The 18805-nt window shown below is 38.4% G+C and overlaps 3 long non-coding RNA genes across 3 annotated transcripts; 1 reads left to right on the top strand and 2 right to left on the bottom strand.

Moving 5' to 3' along the window:
• Positions 1-7487: 7487 nt before the first annotated feature.
• Positions 7488-16032, bottom strand: LOC136245125 (uncharacterized). Its single transcript, XR_010695783.1, has 7 exons — positions 15805-16032; positions 15629-15743; positions 8889-9134; positions 8171-8839; positions 8034-8115; positions 7760-7810; positions 7488-7703 (listed from the first exon to the last, which is right to left on the bottom strand). It is a non-coding gene; the product is annotated as an uncharacterized lncRNA (long non-coding RNA).
• Positions 16033-16292: 260 nt separating this feature from the next.
• On the bottom strand, positions 16293-18404 carry LOC136245127 (uncharacterized). The gene is made up of 3 exons (XR_010695785.1): positions 18345-18404; positions 16446-17181; positions 16293-16395 (listed from the first exon to the last, which is right to left on the bottom strand). It is a non-coding gene; the product is annotated as an uncharacterized lncRNA (long non-coding RNA).
• On the top strand, positions 18265-18805 carry LOC136245126 (uncharacterized). The gene is made up of 2 exons (XR_010695784.1): positions 18265-18512; positions 18580-18805. It is a non-coding gene; the product is annotated as an uncharacterized lncRNA (long non-coding RNA).

Raw genomic sequence — 18805 nt, 5'->3', positions numbered from 1 at the left:
GACCAGAAACTGTATCTTAGATACATAGCCACATAGTCCTGACTCTCATGCTGTCTGCTCAATAGTGTATACCACCTATCTGCAGGTGTGCATTCACTATTTGTGTACCATCCTACACAGCTATAGCTCAACTGCTGACATACATTATTCTAATAGCTTAGTGCATGCGTGACCTTCAGACTTACAACAGTTGTAGCTTGTCTTCAGCATCACAAGCACTATATGTGACTGTCTCAGCAAAAACCTGACTTGTTTGCACAATTCAAAATTTTTTCTCAGCATTATTTACAGTGTCCAAGGAATGGGTCACCAAAGTTTCAGCCTTCTGTGGTGAGTAGTTTTGGAATTATGGCGCTAGACAGTAGGAAGAACAAGATAATTATTGATTTGTACAGCGGACTATACTGAAAATAAACTACAGGCGCTTACATTTGCAGCCATAACTTCAGTTTGGATCAGTGTACAATGTTGGAATTTGGCTTAAAATGTTCACCATGGATTAGCACATCAGCCAAGGTATAGTGTTAGCCCTGTAGTCACTTGCATATATGGGTATGAAGGCAGTTTAGTAGAAGAAATTATGACGATCTTGTTTATGTTTACCGTATCGTAAACAAATGCACGTGACACCATACCGTTGAAGCTACAGAAACGAAACAAAGATTTTCGAACTCTCCATGAACAGGCGAATAAGATGGTGTATAGTTTTAATTGATTTCTTTCCCAATAAAAACTTGCATATTTTTTCTTGTAGCATCCGTAATTTTATGAATTATTTTGAAATTTTGTTTTTCTCAATACGCATGCTTGTGTGAACAAGTCGGGTTTTTGCTGAGATGGTCACATATATTGCCTGGATTATCATTAAGGGACTGTTTCCAGCTCAGTTCGTGAGTCCAGTCTGCAAAATGTATTAGGCTATTTTTGGTCATCCAATTTCATAATTGTGGTCATCCAATTTTGGAACGTTGAAGAAAATGAATTTGGTTGTAAGGTGCAAACTATTTTCATGTGCCACTATAAATCATTTACAAGTTATCATACATACAATGGTACTGTATGATAGGGATCATGTAGGTTTAGTTTTTTCGCCCAAAAATATTATGAAAAAAACAGCTTCTCTTTTCCTTTATAACAGCTTGGCACAAACCCTTCCAACAAATTTCTATGAAAATCAATTGAGTTAGTTTTTTGCTAACCAACTGACTGCCCTCTGTGTTATATATTGGTATCTTGGCTGCACTTGTGGTGCTTTATTTCCTATCATACTTACTGCAATGTTTGTCCACGTGCATATGTATACATCTCATACCGGATGTGTATGATGTCATCTGTTTCTTATACATGTACAATTACACACTCCATTGATTGTATGTATCCTGCCTACAGGCCACCCAGTTGGAGGTGCAAAAATTAACCAGCCAATTTAAAGGAGCTCGAGTGACAACTTCTAATATGGTAAGGAATAGTACAGACTACATTTATAATATTGATACCTGCCCTACATGCAGGACCATCTCAACATTAAACATGTTAATGCTGGGAACTGGGACCAAGCATCATACAGTACGATAGTACCGTATAGTAGGGACTACAATGGAGTAGGGGTGGCCCATGAAATAACTTCACCCAAAAGCCAGTCTCAAATTTCCCAGACAACGATGAGGCAGTGTTGGTTAGGTAAAACTAAGCCTAAGAAAGGTTTCAGATTGATCCGAAACACTTTCAGCAAGTTGCTACAGAATTAAAACATTTATATATATTTAACGAAATTTTCTACTGACTGAGTAAGTAACTGACTGATGCCTTCAGACAAGCGTAACTTGATAATGACTACAGCTACAGGTTTGATTTTTTCACTGTTCAGCATTGCTTTGTCCTGAGAGGTGCCTTTTGGCATACCGCAATATATACAATGCATTCTTCATGGATTTACCAGTGTCCTCCTTTGTGTCCCATTCATCTTTGCTGACAGCGAAAAGTGTCGATTTAATGGAAATCGTCTGTATTTTCATAGTGGCTACTTTGATTGCAGAGGTGCTTTTCGAACAGTTCTCGATTCATATTGCTGTGTAACGGGTTGAACATAGCCAACACCGAAGCGTAATGAATACTTCATTTTTCAGACAACAATTGATATAACTGGGGAGCGTGGTGCCATTTCTTTTGATATGCGTGGATTGCAGAGGTGCTTTTCGAACAGTTCTTGATTTGTAATGCTGTGTAACGGGTCAAACATAGCTAACAACGAAGCGTAATGAATGTTATGATAATTGATATAGCTGAGGTGCACTGCGCCATTTCATATGTGGTATGTGTGGATTCACCAGTCATTATAAATATTTACAAAAAATGTTAACAAACAAGTGCACAAAAGATTTCGAATTTTCAACTAGAGTAGGGACCATAGCACATTGATAAAAAGCTCTGAAACAAGCTGGAATAGTGCACGATATTAAATCACAGTAAAACAATAAGAAGTGTTATATCCCTACTGTGCTCAAGATACCATAATGGAAATGCACAGTAGGGATATAACACTTCTTATTGTTTTACTGTGATTTAATATTGTGCACTACTCCAGCTTGTTTCAGTACTTTTTATCGATGTGCTATGGTAGTTGAAATTCCAAAGTTTTGTGTACTTGTTAAACATCATGTCACTATTAGAGTGCATGGTGATATCACTCACTTTTTAAAGAGTAGGAGGTTTTCTTGCTGAAGTTAATGATGCAACACACCAAAGTTGTTTGTTTGTGGTTCTAACAGGAATGTAGTTCAATTATCCAATGAGTCAAGGCAACTGTATATACTATATACAGTACAGATGGTACAGTTATGTTTACCTTACTGTCAATAAAGAGAAATTAACTTGTGTATAATTTAAAACCTACACAATTTTGCAATTATAGTTACTGAATGGCAAGCAAAGGCTCGGAATTTGTCCTATGCTATGCACTTTCAGTTTTAATGTTGTAGTGACACATATACCTCTTTGTATCAAAAAGGTCCCAAAAATGAAAATAGGTCATGACTTGGATTGAACCCAGGTTGAGAACTTGAATTGCCACAGTTGTTTGTGGTTTTTGATGAAATGTAGGTCAACTTTTCAGTGATCTTTTGCCTTTATCACCCCATAAAGGACAAACAAAAGCACGTATTGATTTGCTACAACAACGCTCTAGTTGCCAGATGATGGGTGTTTAATTTCGCTAAAATCCCATGTTGATATGTGCTTTGCATGCCAAGCTAAAGTTGAGTTTTAAAAGGTGTGCACAAAAAGGTACTGGTCAGAAAGAAAGTGAAAAAATCATTGCCAACATGTAGATTCGAATCCTACACGCTAGTCAGGTATTCTTACTGTTTGTGCTGTGGTTTGCAAAGGAATGTTGCACAAGTTTTCTCTACACTGTGACCTTCTACGTGCTGTAGAGAATGGACGGAAGCATGCGTGAACTCTTGATAATAATCTTAGTGTAGCCGGATGATGAGTGCTTGATTATCAGCACTGATTGTGTCGATTCACACTAGTCTGAGTTTGATGAGTAAATGGCATGATGGGCGGACAGACAGCTTTATATATATAGACACTGACTAGGGGTAGATCCATGAGGTTGACAAGGGGAGGAGCACAGTTGTATATAGGCGGTTGGAGAAAACAGATTCTCCTGTTAGTTGTATATTCTTGTAGTAGCAATAATCACCTAGTACTATCATACAATATGATAGTACTGTATAGTAAGGACCACAAAAGCCCACGAAAAAGCATCACCTAAAAACCAGCCTCAATTTTCCCTGACGACGATGAGGCAGTATAAGCCCAAAACAAGCTTTCAGATCGACCTGAAATGCTTTCAACAAGTTGCCACAGAATTTGAAAAACTTATTACATGGAATTTTCTACTGAATAACTGACTGACTGACTGATGCTTTCAGACAAGCATAATTTGATAATGGATAAGGCTATGGGCTTGATTTTTCCATTGTTCAACAGCGCTTCAGCCGGACACGTGCCTTTTGGCATACCGCATTACATACAATTCATTCTTCATGGACCTCCTTTGTGTCCCATTCATTTTGGCTGACAGTGAAAGGTGTCAATTTGACGCTAGCACGTGATGGCTTTCCTTTGTAATGGAAATTGTTCATTTTTTTCATAATCCATTACACTTCGTTGTCAGCTATGTTTAACTTGTTACATAGCATTACGAATCAACAACTGTTCAAAAAGCACCTCTGCAATCAAACGTACCAAGATACTTGACAGTAACTGATAGCTGGGGCATGCAGCGCTATTTCTTTCTTTTGATACAGTATGTGTGGATTCACCAGTCATAATGATTTTATTTTACAAAAAAGTTAAGAAACAAGTACACAAAATAATTTGGAATTTTCAACTAGAGTAGGGACCATTGTACATCGATAAATGTAGGTAACCAGCTGTCACTCTGGCATGTAGCATCTTCAGTCATACTAAGTGCTTCTGTCATGTTGATGGTGTTTCAGCTATTAATGGCTTTTGTAACAGCATTTAAGACTTTACAATCTTTTGCATGACCAAAATGGTAACAATGTTAGATATGCAAGTACACATAAAAAATTTGGAATTTTCAACTAGAGTAGGGACCATAGCACATCGATAAAAAGTACTGAAACAAGCTGGAGTAGTGCACGATATTAGATTACAGTAAAACAATAAGAAGTGTTATATCTCTACTGTGCATTTCCATTATGGTATCTTAACGTAAACAAACAAGTATAAGAAAAATAGAAATTTATATTTAAGTAGGGATCATAGAAATAAAAGCAATGAAACAAGGAAGGTCATCTACACTTGCAGCTATATAGTGGACATCTTCAATCATGGCTATGACTGAAGTGAACTCCACTAGTATAGCTGCAGGTATAGATGACCTCCCTTGTTTCATTGCTTTTATTTCTATGATCCCTACTTAAACATAATTTTTATAATTGTTCCTTACATTTGTACTATGAAATAGACTGTGTTCGATTTGTGTATGTATACTACTAATTTCATAATTATGGTATTTATGTATAAATATATGATACTGGAATAGTCATTGCATGTAGTTTTTAATACAAGTGATTATCACACAGATTATTTTTTTGACATGAGCTATAACCAGTAAATCGCTTTTATGCTTTTATGCATACCACGTACCATTCACCGGTGACCACCTTGACACATAACTAGCTATTGTGTTATACTGTAACTGCATGATCCTGCTGTATGCAGTTACGCATAAACAGTCCCTATGAAGGTCAAATCGGTATTAACTGTCAATGTTGGGTATGGCCAATGAAGAGCTGTGCATGAATTTGGATTACTGAGGAAGCATGATCAAGCATGATCAAGCATGATCAAGCATCCCCTCAATCTTGATATGTGATCCAGTCTGGGAACGATCGGTCTTATTGCCCATGTCAGCAGATTCGATTTTTCACCCAGAACACAAAGCTACATGAATATACTATCTAATTTCACAATCAAAATCAGCTAGACTTGAGTGGTCTGGTTTTGCTGGCTGCTTTTCCCAAGCCCAGTGGTGATTCCGTATATGCGGTATGGGGCCTTAATGGAGCTCTGGTCAGCCTGGGGATGGCTGTATGTGGCTGTACAGCTCTGTGGTGTTCAATAAATACCTCTGCTGTGAATTTCCTTTCGTTTTAGCCAGTTTTGAGACCTGACTTGGCCTAGGCCTTCCTTTTCAATTTTTTTGAACAGCCTCTTTCCCTCCTTCCGAGCCCCTTCCTCCCTCCCCCGTTTGGAGCTCGCCTGATACAGTCATCCTCGGTTCAAAAACTATCTAAAATGGTGGGAAACTTAGTTGTTGGCTACTTGCACAGTGGATGCTCTGGAAGGTAAGGAATTGGTGTAAAACATGTGAAAATTTGGTACACACAGCGTCAACCATTGGCGAGCTACAACACACTAAATACTTAAAACCGGCATTTCTCGATACTTTTAAATAGGTGATAAGATCGGTTTTCCCAGACTGGGTCACATATAAAGATAGTTATTTTACACTGAACAAATATTTGAAATGGGTATGCTAATAGACTTACTGGTGTGGGTAGCAGAAGTGCACCTACTAGTGTAAAGGTATATTACATGTTTCTGGTCCTACCAGTTCACCAGGTGACCAGGCTTTTTTTGCAACTTTTTGATGTGGTACACTACATTTGACATAGCAGTACGTGGAATTATAGTTTTATTTTTATTTATTAAGGTTACAGGATAGTGAGCGACTGTCGAACAAAATTTTTATTATGTAATTAAGGTGGGTTTGGTGTTGTTGTGTTGTGTATCAGCTGGTAACAGGCTTAAACTGTTGGGAGAATAATAGCATGCTGACTGGACAGGTACAAGGTACAAGAAAACACACGTAGCAGTACAAGATAACATAGAAACACACACTTAGCAACTGGCGCACCTGTAGGCGCATGCATAGTTTTGCTCACTAATGGCGATATTTTCCTGAACCAAAAATCAGGGCTGTCAAATAAGTAAACATTTTGTACAAACAAATAACTAGTTAGGCTTCTTGTCTAGGTCCTGACGGAGCAGTTTCTAAGAAATAATGTTTCCAGTGCTTGTGATATGAATTAAAAAAATAGTTTTGTGAACACAGTGTCTTCTTTTAGGCCTTTTTGTTGCCATATTTCAGCAACTAGACACATTATTCACAAATCCTCTCGTCAGTCCCTCACAAGTGATGTTCTTCAAACCTTAGAATTGCTAATAAGTTCTCATGGTTCTTCATTGGTCTGATTTTTGGTTCATAGTTTCACTAATTGACATGGGGACAACTCATGTTTCCATGACAATATCTAAGTTCCATGTCAATTAATGAGAAGTTAAAAATGCATAAATATTTGGTAACATTGGATTAGGAAAAATCAAAACCCGAAATCATGAAAAATGATTTATAGTGTACATGTGGGTTTGTGGTAGCCCGTAACCTTAATTAAGGCTTTCCAGCACAAGTGCTGAAGGTCTGTAGGACACCTGGTCCTACAGCCTGTTTAAAGTTGTTACAGAAAGTATGTTTGAAAAGGTGTAGAAAGGAGAAAAATCCATGACTGGATCTGGGCGGCCTCAAACCTGCAGCCATCCAATTAATGCTCGAACGCTTACAGGAGTCTGCCAGGCGGTCAGGATGTTTTCTCCTTGTCAATTTCATGTATATGTATCCATATAGAAACTCTAGAGAGTGACTTATTATCTCAAAGTACCTCATGTAGTGTATGTTTATAAGAAAAGAGTGTTTATAAGATGTGAAAACCTTTCAACAGATATAAAATATTGCATGGTGATGTGCAATTCATTCAGCAAAAAAAAAAAAGAGAGAGAGAGACCAGGAAGGGAACCAGAAACATACAACTTTTTGTGTCCTAAGGTGGCTCTTCATAAGGCTTCAACAATGTATGCATTACTTAGTGCTAATTGTTTATGTGGTTGACCACCATATTCTGTCTTGTGTAAACCACATTACATAACATCAACTATGTCTCTTCACAAAATGTTTGGTAGCAAAGCTTTACTGGAAGTTCAAATACGAAGCCAAAGTCAGTGTGCAAGAAAAATAATGATAATTTCAACTTCAATTTAGTTTTTAAAAATGAATAGTAGCACAAGAGCTGCAGAATTTCATCTCTGAGAGTAGCATGACAGCTGAACATCTGCACAGTATGTAAAAAGTGTATAAAAATAGCCTGTAAATATTGTAAGAACTTACACTGCAGTGAAATTCATTTGGAAGAAACCAATGCTTCCACTATCAAGATACCTACATGGTAAAACACTGCATGTATTTGGTATGTCATCACACATGATCATGACTGAATGTGAGTATACCAGTATCATCCATCACAATGGCAACTGGTACACCATGTGAGGTATTCCCATATTCATCCAGCATACAAACAGTGAATTTAACACATCAGACATAAGGTAAACTGTTATGTAGTACATAAATAATTGCACTAAATAAAAAAATTAGCTCAACTCACTCATGGGATGATGCTTTGGATTTCTCGGATGTGCCACTAAATACACCTGATATCAGCAGTCCATCTCCAAGGTACATGGATTCTGACAGCACAGAAATTATATAACAGTCTTAGTAGTCCGACAGAACTTGGCTTACAGTAGTGCTTGACACCCTGCAACAAGCTGGATGGAATTTGTCTTTTATCCATATGCCATCTTTCCAGATAACATTAAAATAGCCACAGAAAGAGAAATGTACTTGCTATCTATCAAGGTGGTATACATGGCCCTTCACCATCATGAGAACAGCTGTGTCATTCCTGCTATCCATTTGTTTTCCTTAACAGTGCCACCAGCCTTTGCCAAGCCTTTTCAGTCATCACTGGAAACCCTCTGATACTACTGCCCATTGGAGGTTATTGCCACAATATCATGTGAACAAGTCCAGGAGAGGATCATCCAACGAGATGACCACCTCAATTGGACAGCATCAAAAGATGGCCTTTGTTTGACTTCGTGGCCATCACTCCAATAACAGCTCAGCAATCCTTCATGATTATTCCACTGACAAGATAACTTGATTGGCACATCCAACTAAATAGGGCTGAGGGTCAAACATCTAGTGGAGCTGAAGAGGACATGATGCGATCCATCCTGGAGGAATGATGTTATGAACAAGAATTTCAATGTTTCAAAGATCGTAATGGACCATGTCACCTCAGCCGGAAACATTGCTTGCTCCATATTTCTTGAGGTAAGACCAGTATTGTGGTAACCACACCACAAAAAGTTTCCACCAGGACTTGGTGAAGAATAAATCAGTACCCTAAATAGATAAGTAAGTTAGTACGTCATTTTACATTTGCAGTGTTCACCTTGGTGCAAATTGAGGATGACGGATGCCTCCATAAATAGACACTTTGTAATATAACTTGCAACCCTGATGTGATTACAGCCATCCACCCACTAACAGCCTTCTCTGCTGAACCTTCACTCACACTAGATTACCGCAAACTTCATAGCTCCATAGGTGCTATGGATGGTGGTGATATGATGCATGGTGAGAGGACTTCTAATGGAACGCACATAGAATGCTTAGAATAACACTTCCATTGGTAGATCTATGGAATTATAAATGTATACTGATAAGCAGGTTTAAATTATATAGAATATCATTTATGGAGTGGAAATTAAGAGCTAAGATAGCAGTGGTTCAGTGATTAAGGATGTGGATGTTAGGTATGGAGGTCTCTGGTTTGGACCCAGGTATTTTTTGACATTTTTTACCATGTGGTAACTGCTCTATTAGACTATCTTAATCCCACCATTTTACACTTGTTTAGTTTTTGTTTTATAACTTTGTAGCTGTAACTCCATACCATCAAAAGGCACAGCTATGATCAGCCTATGTACACATTGATTTTCAAGTTATTTCCATGCTCGGTTTTAGCTAAGCAAAGTTTGATTCTTCTTATGTGAATAAATGTTCACAATTCTGTGCATATTTATCAGATTCATAGCAAACTTAGAATGTTGATTCACCTTATACACTTTTCATTTATGCTGAAGTTTGCGGCAGTCGAGAAGAACATCCGAAGCGATCAAGCACCATGCATAGCACCATAGCAACATGCAGAACATACTGAAGTGATTAAAGTGTGCATAAATTTTTTATGTAGCACATGCATTATACCCAGTTTATTTCATTACATTTTTATAGTAAAATAGAATTATGCGACAATGGCCAGCTTTTACTCAGCTGGTCAGAATGGTGCATGTACATTTTACCTGCTAAATTCCTAGCAGGTTATTAGTGGTTAAATGTACCCATCAGATGGTGTACCCATCAGGTGGTGTGCCCATCAGGTGGTGTTTTAGATATCAGTTTTCATGTATAGTCAAGAATTGTGGAGGATTCTTGATAGTGTTACATGTGGTGACTGTTGTATTAGAGTATTTGATATTAGAGTATCTCGATCTTGTTCTAAGTTTTTTTTTTTGTTGATAAGGGCCACCCCCCATCCACCACTGCCATGTGTCTACTATTATATACTGTACCAAGCAGAAGATGGTACATCTTAAACAGAACACCTCCTAAATTGCACACAGCAGGCTAATGGTTACGCGACCATACATCAGTAGTGTTGGTAGGCTACAACAGACAGTATCGAGGGTTTCTACAGTCTTACCCTGATGTATCATAGAAAGAGAATTGATCTCCATCATGCACTCACTACAACTGTAAAACAAACATGATTATTTGTCACAAGGTACAGAGCTTATGATTGCAGCTGTCCACCTGTTGTGTTTGTTTATTGAACATTGGGCCACTGTGGAAATTGGTTTGTTTATGGGGTATGAGTGTTGATGTCCCTCAGTCTGCAGTGATAGCTGTCATGAAGGAGAACACACACACACACACACACACACACACACACACACACACACACACACACACACACACACACACACTACACTACACTACACTACACTAAACACACACACACACACACACACACACACACTGACTGAAAATTTAGCAGCATACAGAGACGTATCTGAAATACAAGGAAATAAACACTACTATTATGATAGATCCTTTCATATTAGTATCATACAGTACTACTGTACTGTATATTGGGGATAAAGAACTGGGGTTTTTCAGCCAAAAATATCACCTAAAACCAGTCTCAATTTCCCTTCATGACAGCTTGGCAGTATTGATTAGGCACAGCCAAGCCCAAAAATGTCTTCAGACCAATCCCGAACCCTTCCAAAAGTTTTTAAGGAATTTAAAAATTTTCTATTTAACAGAATTTTACGCTTGCCGACTAACTAATTCCTCTAGCCAAGCATAACTTGAGGCTACAGGCTTGATTTCTTCACTGTTTGACGTTGCTTTAGCCCGAGATGTGCCTTTTCACCAATCACAGTACATACAATACACTCATCATGAACTTGCCTTTGCCCTCCTTTGTGTTCCAGTTCTTTTCACTGACAACACAAGTATCAATTCGCGGTGATAGCATAATGTGACTTCCCTGTGTTGTGTTGGTTTGCTTATTGCCCATATTTTCCGTAGCGACTGGATTGATTACAGAGATGTTTCCTGTACTGTTCTTTGTTTGTACCACTGTGTAACGGGCTGAAATAGGTGAAAGCAAAGTATAATAGCCACTTCAATTTCTAGTAGTTGGGGCTCACAAATCGTCCATATTTTTGATGGTGACTGGATTGATTGCAGAGGTGCTTTTCCTACTGTTCTTCATTTGTAGCGGCTGAACATAATTAAGGTAGGCGTGCGGGGGCGGATCCAGGAGCTGGCAAGGGGAGGGGCACAAACCGGGTAGGTTGTAGGCGAGAGCCAGATTCTCTAGTTCAGCGCTGCATTTTTGAAGCAGCAAATAATCACCTCTTAGTATGGTGTCTCACTATTGATTTTTGCCATTTTGTCCTTTTCAGATGGTTGTGAAGTCTTAAAAGCTGTTTAAAAGCATAGAAAAGGCTCTGAATGTCTTAAACAGCAACACAATAATTATTTTTAGAGGCGCTGAGTACGGATGAAGGTGCTGGGTGACAATTTTACGGTTAGTTTGACTTTCGTTCGCTTTGGTTTCAGGTGAATTTGTAGTAAAATGTGCATATTTTCATGAGTTGATAAACTGATCTTGGCCTAACATAAAGTTTAGTAGCTATTTTAATCAGAAACATGGCTGGCTCCTCCACAAGGTGAGGGAGGAGGGCATTTGCCCCAATGCCCCATCCTGGATCCGCCATTGGCGTGGTTCATCAGTCATAATAATGCTCCAAAAAAGCAAACAAACAAGCATAAAGAAAAATTAGGAATTTTAAGTTTGATAAAAAGTAGGGAAACAAGGGAGGTTGCCTACACCTGTAGATATACTAGTGGACGTTTAATCCCTAATTCAGTCTTGGGTATATTTAGACTAAATTAGGGATTAACAATGTCCACTAGTATATCTACAGGTGTAGGCGACCTCCCTATTTCTCTTTCATTTATTTCTAATTGAACTATTTTTCCTTATACTTGTATATATGTATGCATAATAGACAAATATTTTAAATCCCTAAGAAGCTTTTGAGAAGTATCATTAATAATGGTTAATAAGTAGGAACAGCTTAAAACAGAAGGCTAACAAACACCATGAATATCTGTGACAATGAATGAATTTGACATTGTAACAACTGTGACACAGCACTAGAGTTGGACACAATAGAATACAATGGGGAAACATCAAGCTCCACTAATGGTTTGGTTGACGAGGATATTAACAGCTCCTATTTATTAGAGACTTCTCCACTTGATGTTGATATTGGTGAGCCACCCCTAGCGACCACACCTGATAATAGTCACCACCTGTTGGAAACTTCTTTTGACACTGGTGAGCCATTGATGTTCCTCTATGACTGTGACATCACTGGATGCAGATCACATTATTGAGATGGCAGCAGTGGTATTTGCACCAGAGGGGGTACACATTGCCACCCCATAGTTCTCCAGTTTGTGTCATACATCTGTCAACATTTTTACATTTTCATGTAGTATCAGAGCTGTTAATTTGAACAACCAGCCAGACTTCACTACGGTATTCACACGGTTTGTCACATGGATGGTAAGTTGTGTGAACAAAGTGCAGATATCGACAAATGGAACTCCATACTACTCAGGTTAATGTCTACATGTGTAGCATCACTAGCTTTGTATAATATTGGTAGCTCATAATGTGTTTTCATATGATTTCATTTTTCTTGTGATGGAAGTGAAATGGTGGGTCCATTCAACTTTCTTCCACAACTTCAATTTGTACTTTGCTAACACACTATTTGATGTTAATAAAAAGGCAAGTAGTGATTAACACTTTTGTACTAATCATAAAGATGCTTGATTATCTTGGCTGATACAGTGCAATGGTCCACTGTTTGATGAATAGCAGAAGGATAACAGTCTAGCCTTGGAGAGGTTATATAACAAGTTTTTCCCTGAGGAGATATACAATGGTGAAACATGGCTACAGTATTTTTAATGTATTGAATATTACCTTTTTTCATCACCTTTCATAAAGCTCCCTGAGTTTTGGCAGATGTCAGATGAAGAGGATTTTCACCACCGCATTTCTTAAACCCCATCTGTCACCACTCCTTACACATTTGACAATTCGTAACAAAGCCCAAGTGGTTGGTGCACGAATACCAAAATCTGGTTACACTGACAGAGTATGCTGTTCTGGGACAATACTGCTCTCTTGCTATGGCAAAATGTTTGAAACGGGTGAATGTTTCATATTAAATGCTACAAACAGCATTTGAAGAACATTACAATAATCACATGGCCTTCACACACCTTTGTGACAAAGGTATTACCAGAAAATCTAGAGAATACAGGAGTATTTTCAATAAGGGTGACTGACACATCCAACCATAGTTTCATATCCTTGGGTGTTGTCAGTAACAAACAGCTTTAATAAAGGCCACAAACAAAGTAAAAGTGTTCACCATCAACTAGACTTCAACCACTGTTTCTCGGTTCTACTTCAATGTTCGTGAATGTTATGCACAGTAAACAACTTTTCCACTATTGTCAATTACTGCTTGGTATACACTTATTATAATAAGGTGGTTAGTGCAAGTGCACCACGCACTATTGTTACAGGTCCCACAACAGTCGTAAATAACTGGCTGGTTTTTTATGATACGACTGTCAAACTTTGGATGGGTAAGTAGTAATAAATAAGCTTCATTTTTGCAGAAGTTGATTTTTGATACCTGCCTCTACCCGGTAATGACAAATTTAAAAAAAATCCGTTTCAAATCTTTGTGTAAAACATGGGCAGAACTAACATGTGACAGAAAAGAAAAGTAGCTCCACACAATAGACAATCAGGTAAATAGCAAATCCAGCGTTATTGTGCCAAGTGCAAAGGAATTTGAAGTATTCACTCTGAAGGGATAAACTTTGAACTTGTGCGACATGCTTCTCAGAGAGGTTTTGTTTGTAGAGAACAAAATGCTTAATTAATTTCTGTTATGCACTTTGTGGCAATAGTTAGCTTGTTTCAAGCTCTGCATGCAAATTTCATGCTGAAGCCATACAAAACCTGTACTAAGCCACCTTAAAGTTGTGGACATATTCCAGAAGTGCACAGTTCCTCCATTGTCTTATAGTACTTAAATAGTTTAGCCAAATAAAGACATAACAGAAGTAACGATGCATTGATATCATTTTGGGTATCGCCAACAGGACTTTAGCCACTCCATTCATTTTACAAGGCATGCCTAAAAGAATTCAATTTTTGGGAGTAATGTTGCAGCTACGTTTGTTATGGTGAATGGACTAATCCAGAGGTATCACAGAAAATTCTATTTAGTATATATGCATCTGTTTTCTAGAGTATTTTACATGTCTTTTGTTTTCTACTAAACTATTGGAGGATTTTAGTGGCTAAGCTTCCTTATAAAATGGTTATTTTACATACGTTGGTGTGGTCTGTACTCAACAACATGCATACTTTTGTGTTGCTATAAGCAACAACATCTGACTACTCATCACCATCATAATCAACTCAAGCTGCAACTCATTAATTTCCTAGTCAACTTGTGACACTATCTGCACATACACTGTGATCTAAGTGAGGAAGCAGCAATAAGGTGTGAGCTTTCTCCAGGTCTTCAACAAAAACATGTTCAGTCTTCCACACTTATTGTGACAATTTTAAAATGACAAGCAATCCAATCGCACAGTGTCTACTCCTATATTCCCATGTATGTAAATCACCCAGTTATCTAAGTCAGTTCGAGACAGTTTACACCAGGTACTCGTTGATGTTACAGCTGGACGAGCTGTTTCCCCAGTTGACACCAGGCCACCAGGTCCCACTGAAACAGCTTGGTAGACTGGAGCAATGTGAGTAAGGCGTCTTGCTCAAGGGAACAACAACACCAATTTGGCACAACTGGGTGTTGAACCTGGAACGTTTTGGTTACCAAGCCGATGCTCTGGCCGCTTGGATATGCTGCCTCTCACACACACACACGTACGCACTCTCAGAAGTACCATCAAGCTCAAGACAGATGTTTGCGGAAACAGTTAATTACCAAAGGATTAGAGAATTTGCTGGCTGGACCACAGTCTCAGTCCAGCCCTTTTCATCGCAACACTTGCCTATAGTCTTTCAAGAGAGTACAAGACATATCTGCACAAGTGTGTAACTACCCATCCTCAACATGGCTGACAATGATTGGTTTGGTTGAGAGATTCCTTTATTTGTAAAAGTCAACTGTGTGTATGGAAAAGTTCTTAAAATCATATTTAACAGCTTAACTTTATCATGCCATCTTACAATGGACATGTTGTGTCTGAGACAGCCATCCAAATAGAATCCTTTTACATGTACCAAATGACCCAACCATCTGAGCCCCTACATGTAACTGAGCTTAACAGATTGCCAACAGACTCTCACATACCAAAACATTCAGACACACATGCATGTATACACATCCACACCCACACGAGCTCCATCACTGTTGTTGACACATGTACAATGCTTACTACACACATTATGTACAACTCATATGGATTTAACACTCTATCACTTACGGACAGATGTTGTTCTGGTAAGAATCACATAGTAATCCGTGATTGTGGCTTCCATAGTGTTTGAACAACAACAACTTAAATAAATGATTCTCCATACTAGTTGTATGTAGAACACCTACATAACCACATATAACTGATGTAAACTCGTGTGTACTATAGCTAACTATGATACTTACACACTAGCATGTTCTTGGGTATGAAACACAGTAATTGACACTGCACTTCATTATGACTTGAACAGTGGATAAACTAATGATATACAAGTGATCTTATATCCATGGTAACTACTGCAACCATGGTAACCTTTCAGTCATGTCTATACTAACCATTAGATTTACTTGATATAGTAAACTAGCTGCTTTTATAATGTAGTTCTTGTTCTTAAGTTACAGCACACAGTTCAGAACACGTTACTAAATATTTCCTTCACACAACATTTGGTAGTATTCCTATAATAAAATGACTTAAGAATAATAATAGTAACCAACACAGTTACTATGGTAACTCTCAGTAATCTAAACAACCTCAGACACTAAACCATTACACTGATTACCAACTATCAAGGGGGGTTAGATTATTGAGGGAGATCATGTGATCCACACTAACAACCAATTTCCTCCCTTAGGACTCACCTCCTTTGGTGGAGGCTTTACAGACTAAACAATATCACTTCAAGTGGGACAAGTGTGCTGATTTGCCAAGAACAATGTACGAAGCCTCTGTTGTAGTGGACGATAACAATGTCTATGTCACTGCTGGTAGTGCTCCTGAGGATGAGACACATAACAATGTGTACCAGTACAATATCACAACTGACCAATGGAATACCCTCCCTCCACCTGGTCATCGATTTGGAGTACTGTGTATGGTGGATAATAGATTGTCCATATTTGGTGGTAGTGGATCAGTGACCCGAAAGTATCACAACAAAGTCTCCACCTATAACAGAGACACTAACAGTTGGTCACAAACATATCTGGGTATGATCCATGAAAGATTCAAGCCAGGTGTTGTAGTCCATTCTGATCACTTGATGGTTATGGGTGGACAGTATGAGTCAAAGAAGCTCCTTGACAGTATTGAGACAATGAACTGGCGACAGATATCACCATGGAGAGAAGTGTCTACTAAACTACCTGTCCCAATGTGGAACATCAAACCCACAATTACAGGAGAACACCTACTCATAGTGGGATACGGTGATGCTGGAGGTCGTAGCAAGGGATCATACCAGTTACTAGTATCCACCATCACTTCATCATCAGATCAAGTAGCCAGTCAGTGGGAGAAACTGTCATTAGCTCCACATTACTACACTACTACAGTACCATCCTCCAACCCTCCTCTGATCATCGGTGGTAATGATGTTAAAGGTGTTGCCACATCAGATATTAGTCTGTATGACACTTCAAAGAAGTCATGGATACAAGTTGACTCCCTTATTAGTACCAGGAAGAGTGTTGGAGTAGCAACCATCAACAATAACACTATAATTGTTGTTGGAGGTACCAGTGGTGGACTGGGTGTTAAAGCAGCTGAAGCAGCTTCCCTGCCTATAGTGGAGATAGGACATATTGTACATAACTAACCATTAGTAACTATACTGTACTGAACTCTATTATACTCCATTACTAGTTATTAGTATTGTTGTGTTGATATAACTGATTATCTAATTGTTGGGTGAAAGTATTTACTGTATCATAACACACTGGTGACCATTATCACAATAGCTGATCATATGATGTGGAATACTAACAGGTGTCCTCATTAGAGAAGTGTTCTCAACATAATTCAGTAGTTTGTGTACTAACCATCACAACATGTTTATACTGCTCCTGATTGGCTGGATTGTCTGGATCACAAGTGGTCCAATTTACGAGAAATAGAACATCAGGTCACTAATATGGCCAGTGATGACATCACTACCAGTGTAACATAATCAGCTACTACACACTAACACACTCCAATATCACTTAATTACAACTTGTACAGGTTACCATACCCACTGGTGATATCCAGCTGGTGGGGACCATAGCTGCTAAGAATACTCTTACTAGTAACTGTTGAGGGTCAGGCCAGTATATGGATAGGATGTTAGTTTGGGTTTGGATGACAAGAACAAGTGCCATAAGACTTACTCTGTTATTCCTTTCTCTACATTGAAATAAGGATGTAGGAAGAGGACATATATGATACGTAGACATACAGCATGTTATGTAGCTATACTATATAATTATGTGTTTAGGAATTTACTTAGTTGGATTATCAAAATCCTTTGGCTAATGATAATCATTTTCATCACTTCTACAACATGGCTAATGATGGGCTGTGTTAAGATTCTAACAACTGTTACAAATTAAAAATGGTAAATAACCCATAATTATTATATGCATCTTACTTCACATTTAATGTGACTATCAATGTATTGCCCCACTACCTAGCACCCCTCAGGAATATATGGGGCTATGGTGGAATTTAACACGCCTGAATGTAAAATGTCCCATAGTAGGGGAAAACCTACCATGTCAAATTTCCCACCATAAGCCCCAGTTGTAACACAGAGATGTGACATTGTATCAAGACACACGGTAGTGTGTCGTGTGGCCCAAGAAGCCGGCGCGCAACGGTGGGGTCTATTCTACGGAAAGGAACGGAACGGAATGATGGACTAAACTGCGGAACGGAATGCTTTCTCAGATTGAAGCTTGCAGCTTACCATTGCTGTACAAGTTATCAGTGGCACTTCCAGCAGGTAATCAAACGTACCCCAAGAAAGATAAAACGAATTTAAGGATCGATTGTGGGTTCTTGTTGGTTGTCATTAGTAACGAAGTACTAATTGTGGGAATAGCTGACTCAGTGTGTTCATCTTCGGATATATCAAGTAGGGAACTTAATGCATGACTTGTTTTTACTAGTATGTGAGTTATTTTTACTTACTTGACTTTTAGAATGTACAGTCTGAGGCCCAGCCTTTCTAATCGGCATAAATCAGTATGTGTATAGCTACACTACAAAGGAAACAAGTATGGTGACAAGCTGAATCAACTCAGTCTAAGCAGAATCTAAAGGAATTTTGTGCAGTGTGTGAGGAGCAAACATTCAGATACCTCAAGGAGGCTATATTGTGTGAACATCAATGATTCATTAACAGAGTAGTGGACTATTGTCAGATAT

Source organism: Dysidea avara, chromosome 15 (genome assembly GCF_963678975.1).
Source record: "Dysidea avara chromosome 15, odDysAvar1.4, whole genome shotgun sequence".
NCBI classification, from domain to species: domain Eukaryota; kingdom Metazoa; phylum Porifera; class Demospongiae; order Dictyoceratida; family Dysideidae; genus Dysidea; species Dysidea avara.
This window is presented reverse-complemented; position numbering and strand designations above follow the sequence as displayed.